The 9,123-nt window shown below is 42.1% G+C and overlaps 2 non-coding genes across 2 annotated transcripts; one reads left to right on the top strand and one right to left on the bottom strand.

Annotated features, from left to right (window-relative positions):
• Positions 1 to 6,286: 6,286 nt before the first annotated feature.
• Positions 6,287 to 6,360, top strand: TRNAI-AAU (transfer RNA isoleucine (anticodon AAU)). Its single transcript has one exon. It is a non-coding gene; the product is annotated as a tRNA-Ile (tRNA).
• An 802-nt stretch (positions 6,361 to 7,162) lies between these two features.
• On the bottom strand, positions 7,163 to 7,236 carry TRNAI-AAU (transfer RNA isoleucine (anticodon AAU)). The gene has a single exon. It is a non-coding gene; the product is annotated as a tRNA-Ile (tRNA).
• Positions 7,237 to 9,123: the final 1,887 nt, after the last annotated feature.

Here is a 9,123-nt window from a genome sequence, read left to right as displayed (position 1 = left end):
AGCGTCCCTCTTCGGCCGGAAAACGTGTGTCTAAATCCATACAGCCATCTGTATGAAAAGGAATGGGCATCGAAATGCTCCCTGGAGTTTATGGGAAGGCATATCCAGTGCCCTTCCAACGAGAGTCACACAAGGGACGTTGAGGAACAGGAAGGAGGGGTGGACAAAATTCAAGGGAAGAGCCTCACTGCCTCAGGTCACTGGTTATGGTCTAACCTGCGGACAATCAGGAGGGAAAGAGAGGAACATGACAACAAGCTGCTACAACACAATCCAGCAATCACTGTATTGGCGATATCCGTGACCTATGCCATCCTCACTGTTAGAGAAACCTGGTGACTGCCCCATATTCATTTTTCTACGCACATGTAACAGGGCCACTGCCTTCAGAGTGAATAAGTCTGGGCAGGTAAGGACAACACTCGCAAAACAATCCGTCAACGAAATTCAGGATGGATTGCTTGAATAGGATATGACAAAAACTACATCGTATTCATAATAACTACATTGTGCCGATCCACATGTGAAATAGGCATATAATCGCATTTCTGGACCCTGGTTAGTACGAGTAAAATAAAATTCTAGTGCTTTTCTTTTAAGGGTCAAATATAATACCACTGTAATACTACACTGCATATTTGAAATAAATAGTATTAAAAACTTTAATATGGAGAGTGGACCCGTACGGCTCGGAAACATAGTCATTGAAGCAATATTAGTAAGGTGGCAGTCCTATAGTCAATATTTATTTTTAAGAACTCTATTGAAGCAATATGACTGGTATAGATTTTAGGCTATTGAGGTATGGGCGTGAAGAATGATGGAAAAAAGAAAATGGGCGGGAATGAAAACGGACGAGGAGAAGCTAGGCATGGCGACGGAGGAAGAGGAGATTGATGGGAGAAATCCAAAGGAGGCAGAAGAGATGGACGTAAGAGTATTTTGATTGGCAATGGTATGTTGAAGACTTTTATAATAGGGAGAGCATAAGGCAGACAAGGAGTGGGTAGGAAAAGGAAAGGCATGTTGGAGGGAATGAAGGGAGAAAGAAAGCATGCAGAATTCAAAAAAAGGTTAATAGCAGTGTTGGATATCAAGTTGTGATATTTTAGGAGAGGCTAAAAATGTATCGCTATTCAGACAGTATCCATTCAAAAAGTTCCTTTTTCAAATGACGTTTAATTGAAATATATTAATTGGTATTCAAGAGAAATTTCTTTTTGTAGAAAATAAAATCAATCCAGAGTTTGAAGAAAGTGCTTTTTAGAAAAAATACATCGAAATGATCAAACACCTGAATCTTGTCACAAACATTCTATTAGTTTGCAAAAAGATTAAATTGATATTTATAAGCGAGCACGTAGAGTATTAAATTTTATAACAGAGAATAAAAACTGCAAAGTAGAGATGCATACCCTAAAACATCATTCCATAAGTAAAACATCAGTTTCCGGGCGACCTCTTTGAACTTCTTATTTCGACAAATATTGCCGTAATAGTAAATACGCCAATCAATAAAATGCCTGTAGCCCCTTTATCTGTTATACGAATATATTTTATTTTATTATGATTGGTACGTGTATTTTATCAGTTTAGGTAGCTTTTGACTGGATTCAATGGCTGGTACCTACTAAGCTGACCGATAGCACTTGGATTACATGTCAATACGGCGGTATATCTAAAAAAAGACCGCCGCCTCAAAAGTGTCTGGTGGTGGGTGCTATAGTACGTACACAACTATTTGTTCAAACATGCCTTTGAATATAACATACTATATATAGTATATATATATAGTATATGTGTATACTATACATATATAGTATATGTGTGTATATGTATATATATACATATATTCAAACACGAAATCCCGCCCAACGGGGAATAAATACTCATATATACAGAAACAGATATAAGGAAAAGGGATAGGAACACACATAAAGGACGAACACAATAGAGGTGGGGAAGGCGGAATCGAACGGATCACAAGAGTAAAAATATTTCCTTGACCGGGACTCGAACCTCGGATCTTTCCACTTGCCGGGCGGATGCTCTTAACCACTTGAGCTATGATATAAATTATTTTATTCGGCCCAGAATATTACAGAGTTTGTTAGCATTATGCATAATATCAGGTCACAGATTATGGGTACATCATGTTTTTCTTTAGTTTAAGTGTATACATGGATACATACATGATACATATACCACATACATATCCACTTGTACATACATACGCACACATGCACATCCACACGCACATACATAAGCATATGCATACAGACGCACACTCGTACATTTGACCATTAACATTTAGAAAGAAAAAAGAAAGGAAGACAAGGTCCACAGATATTAGGAGGGAGATTTTAGCTAGCAATGGAAAATTATGTATTGTAAGAAATTATCAATGGCAGGGTTGAAATTATCGATTCAATCAGTCATTAAGAAAAAAAAAACTCTTCAACGATGGACGAAATGTGTCCGGCACCGGGTGGCTACCGGACATCACTTCCCAGATTTCTGATCGTGGCTAGCGTCGCTCCGGTCGCGACTCGACCCCGGGCGACGAGTGCTTCGCCGTTTCCCGGGACGCCTCGTCCAACGGGTCGACGAGCGAGGACGCGGCATTTCGCCACATCCCTCCCCCCCGGCCTCGTCCGAAGAGGAAGAGCCAGCCGTGGTCTCCAAGAATACCGGGTAACTCGGCAGCGTTCCACAGGGGGCCTTCTTCGAAGGAGCACCGCTGGGGGCCGCCAAGGGGCAGGAGGTACCCTCGGGGAGGGTCGGAGTGGCGGACTGGGGCTCATCTGCGGAAGGGTTGTGGTCGGGAAAAATCAGGGGCGATAGTTGCTTGTGGTCCGTATCTTGAGAAGCGCTGGGAAGATCGTCGACACCTTGGCTGTCCTTAATGGGGAAAGAAGATGGGGTATGTGGGATTTTTGACTTTGGGAAACTTCTATGCGGGTCTATTTATTCTTCTTTTTATATATTCTATATATTTTAATTAGATCTAGAAAATTAGATTTCTCCATTTTCAGGAAGGACACCCAAACCGATCAAATCATACACGCAAAGTCCAGACATCATTTCCCTCAGAAATTGGCGGCCTTCCATTCGATGCTACATCGGTTGCTAAACATCCCCATGACCCAGGAAAATGTAAACAAAGAACTCCAAATAATTAAATGCATTGCCCACAATAACGGTTACCGAACTCAGTTAGTAGATAAATTGTACAAAAAGAAAATGGAGAAAAGGGCTGTAAAATTAATCTATAGCACCGCCCCCGAAAGAGACAACACGGCCAAATGGCAAAGATTCCTTTTTTTAGGAAAGCTGTCCCTGAAAGTCACCAGTAGGATACCAAGGGATAGATTCATACCCGCTTTTTACAATAAAACAAATTTAAAAAACTTAATAACCAACGGGAAGGAAAAAATCCCAGATCTAGAGAAGAGTGGAGTATACAAACTCTCCTGTGAGTGCTCAGCCGTTTACGTGGGGCAAACGGGAAGGAAATTCAAGGAAAGGCTCAAGGAACACCAAGCTTCCTTCAGAAACAAGAATGGTGCGTCCCAATTTTCAAAACATCTTTTGGATAACGGACATTCCAGTGATTTTAAGCTGGAAATTATGCATTTGGAAAGAAAAGGACCCCGGATGGACGCGCTCGAACAGATGGAAATCATCAAGAGTGAAAGGACCAAGTGCAAAATAGTTAACGACGTATTATACACCTTCAGATCTCCTCTCCTCGACCTTTCACTCCCACATCAACCGTTTCCCTCCAATAGCCCCGAGTACAAGGGGGACCCCCCCCCCCCCCCGTTCTCCTTCCTCTTTCTACCTGCCTGCCCAAAGGACTAACCGTCCCCACCCACTCTCCGACCAAATTACACCCCGTAATCCCTCCCCCCCCTAGCCATACTGACCAATAACTCTGTCCCTTACTCCTTCACCTCATATGTTCAGCATTGCAAGGGTATATATATGTGTGTATATTTCTGAAATAATTACCTGATGATGACGATCCTCGTCGAAACCCGGTCGTAAAAATAAAGTTTGTGTGGAAAAACTAAGTATTTCTTATTCATTATGAATCGTTTCCACAAAGTGACGGCGGATACTATACAAAATCCTAGTCATTGTAGCTTCGGTTGCCAACTTCAGGAATATCAAATGGCGATTGTATCCAAATTGGATAGCCACTATCTCTTCGGGTGTGAGGCCCAGCGACTCTAACGTGAAGAGGTGGACCTCCAACGGGGTAGGGGGCTTCGCCTTCTCGTCAACTTGCAAGGCGAGCGTGTTTAAGCGGCGCACAGCCATTTGAAGAAATCAAATTCAGCACACTAGCATGAAGAAGGAAAGCGCAACAAAAAAAACGAGCACTTTAAAGGGAAATAAAACACTCACGAACGCTCCCTCCCCGCCACACGCACCTGGCGGTAGCAAACAAAAGGAGCCTAAGCGCTACACCAGGAGTCAAGGTCAGTCTTGATCCACTAAACAAAACAAAAGTACGGCCTTCCCGGCGGAAGAAGTCGAGAGTCAAACTGCACGCTTCTTGATGAACTAGGCGGTCAACCGCCGCTCGAAACAAAACACGATCGGAACCTCGATTTCCGAGAGAGTCCGGCAGTGCCGCTCTCCAAACCCCGGCGGCCGAAGCCTCGGACGCCGGCGATTTTAGACACTCGGTGAACACAGGCACGTCCTGCTGTCAAGGCAGCTATCGAGGAAACGTAATTTACCCTGAGATCCGTGGGTCTAATATGTCGCCAAGCGCCCCGATTCTTTAGCCAAGAGATGGCGTCAGGGGGCTGTTTCACCCATCAAAGGAGAAATAGACAATACACAAGAGGAAAGGACAGTGGGAAGAATTCATACAACACCATACAGGAAAGGAAGAGTGCGTTTCGTGGCACGCATAGCCAGAAGAAAGAGATGAGCCACATTGGCCAAATACACATTCAAACACGAAATCCGCCTTCACCACCTCTATTGTGTTCGTACTTTATGTGTGTTCCTATCCCTTTTCCTTATATCTGTTTCTGTATATATGAGTATTTATTCGCCGTTTGGCGGGATTTCGTGTTTGAATGTTATTTGGCCAATGTGGCTCATCTCTTTCTTCTGGCTATGCGTGCCACGAAACGCACTCTTCCTTTCCTGTATGATGTTGTATGAATTCTACCCACTGTCCTTTCCTCTTGTGTATTGTCTATTTCTCCTTTGGTGGGTGAAACAGCCCCCTGACGCCATCTCTTGGCTAAAGAATCTGGGCGCTTGGCGACATATTAGACCCACGGATCTCAGGGTAAATTTCCTCGATAGCTCAAGTGGTTAAGAGCATCCGCCCGGCAAGTGGAAAGATCCGAGGTTCGAGTCCCGGTCAAGGAAATATTTTTACTCTTGTGATCCGTTCGATTCCGCCTTCACCACCTCTATTGTGTTCGTCCTTTATGTGTGTTCCTATCCCTTTTCCTTATATCTGTTTCTATATATATATATATATATATATTTATTTATTTATTTATTTATTTAGTAGTAGTAGTTTTGAGGGGAGGCGACCGACAGCTCAGGTCATTTGCGCCATAGGGGAAGGACAGGAAAGAATGAAGGGTGGAGAGAAACCCGGCGTCGGCATTAGCCTGCTCTTTACGAAAGGCGCCAAGGGGTCCGCGGCTTAACGTCCCATCCGACGGACGGCGTACTCACTCAAAGTGCCCTCCACAAAGCACCTCAAGTAGGGATCGAGATACCTCTGAAAAATATTCAACACCGCCGGGATTTGAACCCGCGCCCTCAGGGTGGGAAGCCAGTACGTTAGCCCCCGCACCATCTCGATCCCCCTATTTATTTATTTATATTTATATAAATGTATACGAAGTTAGAACTAGTGGACAAAGACAAATCACAGAAACATTAAAAAAAAAAAAAAAAAAAAAAAAAAAAAAGCTCATTAGGTTCCGTATTTCCAGTAGTCCACACGACCTTCATCAAGGAAGAGAAGGATAGAACTGCCAAATGCTCAGTTCTATATCAACTCCGGGTAGTGAAGAAGACTGTCGTGTGGAAATTCGAATTTTTTTTATAAATGGTAGTTATTTATACATGGAATGGTATTTTTTATTTGATGGTAGTCATTATTTTCTAATGGCGAACGGAAATGCACATCTTTTGGCAGTACCGTGACGATAATTTGGCAGCGACACGTCGTGGAGAATTGCGAGGGATTTAAAAAGTGCTTCCTTATCTTGACAACAAGCAGCATTATTTACCAGCTGGCCCATTAGCTCAGTTGGTTAGAGCGTCGTGCTAATAACGCGAAGGTCGCGGGTTCGATCCCCCCATGGGCCAACTTTTTATTTCTATTAGCTCCTACTTTTCGACCGCTTCGGCTAATCACGAACTTCCAAAATATACAGAGTTGGTTCTCGGGTTCTCTTAAAATATAGTTTTAATGCGTACATTAGCACTATTTCATTATGAATGGTACATTAACCGTTAAGTTAGCTTTCGGCCGAACACACGGGCTATCCACTGCTAAACTGCTTAGCCTCCTTGTACATTGAAATTTACATGTCACCGTAGACAAATTGGGCTTGCATCATAGGTTAACGAAAAAATATCGCTGCTTTCCCGGCAATTCTCCGCTTTATATGCTTAAGATGTCTTATTTATCCATACTAGTCACATCACCAAAAACCTTTCCCTTAAAGTGTGCACTTCTTTTAATGTCTCAATCAATTTTTATCATATTTCGCAATAGTCTTTTTAAATATTTTAAAGTCACCAACGACAACCGTTTCGCAGTTAAGTTTGACGAAATTACTTTGAAGACGGTTGTTTAAAAAAAATGAGGTTCTTTGTGGTTCTGACATGCTACCTTCAGCTCCCATTGAGAGCTGTCGTTTGCATTATACATACATATTTGGTTGTACTACATTTACGGAGGAAAAAATGTAGAAGGAATTTAAGTATGAATTGGAGAAGGGTTAATTCAATTCTACGGTGACATGTAAAATGCTAGGCTAAGAAAGCTAACCGTTAGTGTACCATCAATAATGAAACAGTGCTAATGTACGCATTAAAACTACATTTTGAGAGTTCGTGATTAGCCGAAGCTGTCGGAAAGTAGGAGCTAATAGAAATAAAAAGTTGGCCCATGGGGGGATCGAACCCGCGACCTTCGCGTTATTAGCACGACGCTCTAACCAACTGAGCTAATGGGCCAGCTGGTAAATAATGCTGCTTGTTGTCAACATAAGGAAGCACTTTTTAAATCCCTCGCAATTCTCCACGACGTGTCGCTGCCAAATTATCGTCACGGTACTGCCAAAAGATGTGCATTTCCGTTCGCCATTAGAAAATAATGACTACCATTAAATAAAAAATACCATTCCAAGTATAAATAACTACCATTAATTAAAAATTTCAAATTTCCACACCACAGCCTTCTTCACCACCCGGAACATTAGTTGCAAAGATTGGGCCATGAGGGGATCGAACCAGTGACCTTCTCCTAATTAGCACGCAATTTAATATATTAGCATTTGGGCTAACGGATCAATTATGTGTCGTACGACTTACTGAGAATAGAAATAAGTACCTTAAAAATCCCTAGGTCAATTCTCCGCGGCGCTGCGAAATAATTATCACAGTGATTGCCTAGAGTCGTGCGGTGTCTTTCGTGTTCGAAATTTCATCGGCGCTTTTTGCAGATATCAAATGCTATAGAATTGTGAATTGGAAGCGAGGCACTCACTATGCATCTGGCACTCACTATTCATACGAATACCAATATAAAATGACTTCAACTTGTCTTCTTTCGCTCTGGTCGTTCAGTTTGAGCCGATTGGACCAGAGTTCCGTGGTTGAGATCTTCAAAATTTGTGGAGAAGCATTTTGCACAGTTTCGTTTCATTAGTTGTGGTGGTTCATCAACTTTTCATGCCACCAACTGTGTTTTCACGAACTTTTCATGGATAGGTTTCAATATATTTGCAGAAAATTGTTACGAAAAACGAGAAAGCGTGACAGATATGTTGCAGGAATTTAGATGGGAGCTCCTTCATTCACGATGAGATGAGGAGAGAATTAGAAGTTTATAAAAGCACGGGAGACATGAGCTTTTTTGCGACACCGAGGGAATTATAATGTGACACCAAATTGTATTTGGATACTCCATCACCGAAATAAAACGAGATACACATCACCGTCACAGGAAGATTTCAATACTCGTTTTTCCCTCAAACAACACGCAGTCATGGCAAAGCTGAATTTGAACCCCAAAATATATTCATGTCAAGGCAAACATGTACATTTGATTTGGTAAATTATTTCTTGACGTAAATAGGGATGCATGCGTGTGTGTATTCGAATGTCTTTGAATTTTATACTATACATATATATAAACCATGAACACAATAATCAACCCGAAGGTCAGTTTAGTGGGTGATGGTAGAGTTCACCTAGTACTAAGCCCTATACGGCGTGTGAAAAATCACACATCAGGGTAGGGGGGCCAGTTCCTTTCCTTGTGCCGGTTATGGTTTCCCAGGAAGACCTGGTACCCGAAAAATCACTTAAGCTTGGGTGGAGCTACAGGTGCCGAGAGTGCCTTGCCCGGGAATTGAACCCGGGACCCTCCGGTCAGCAGTCCAACGCTGTACCCACTGGACTGCCGCGACCCATACATATATAAAAATATATATATATGTTTGTTTATATATAAACATACTATATATTCAAAAGCATATATGGACAAATAGTTGGGCACCTACTATAGCAACCACCGCCACACACCTTTTGCGGCGGCGGTGATTTTTTTAAGATATACCGCCATATTGACATGTAACCCAAATGCTGTCAATCAGCCTAGTTGGTGTTGCACTTCATAATTATTTTTAAGTATTCATAAGTAGTTACTATAACTATAGGAGTTATTCTAAAAACGCGTTAAACTATGGTGTCGACGCCAGTAGAACAAACCTACGTAATGTTGTTTGGGAATTGGATACGGGAGAAGCTATCAATAAGATGGACAGTAAAAATCAGGGATACATTAAGCGGAAATCGTGGTTCAAGAACAGTGCCGAGGTGGAATTATACGGTAAATTA

This window comes from Hetaerina americana, unplaced genomic scaffold, assembly GCF_022747635.1.
Source record: "Hetaerina americana unplaced genomic scaffold, ioHetAmer1.1.p SCAF_11, whole genome shotgun sequence".
NCBI classification, from domain to species: Eukaryota; Metazoa; Arthropoda; class Insecta; order Odonata; family Calopterygidae; genus Hetaerina; species Hetaerina americana.
This window is presented reverse-complemented; position numbering and strand designations above follow the sequence as displayed.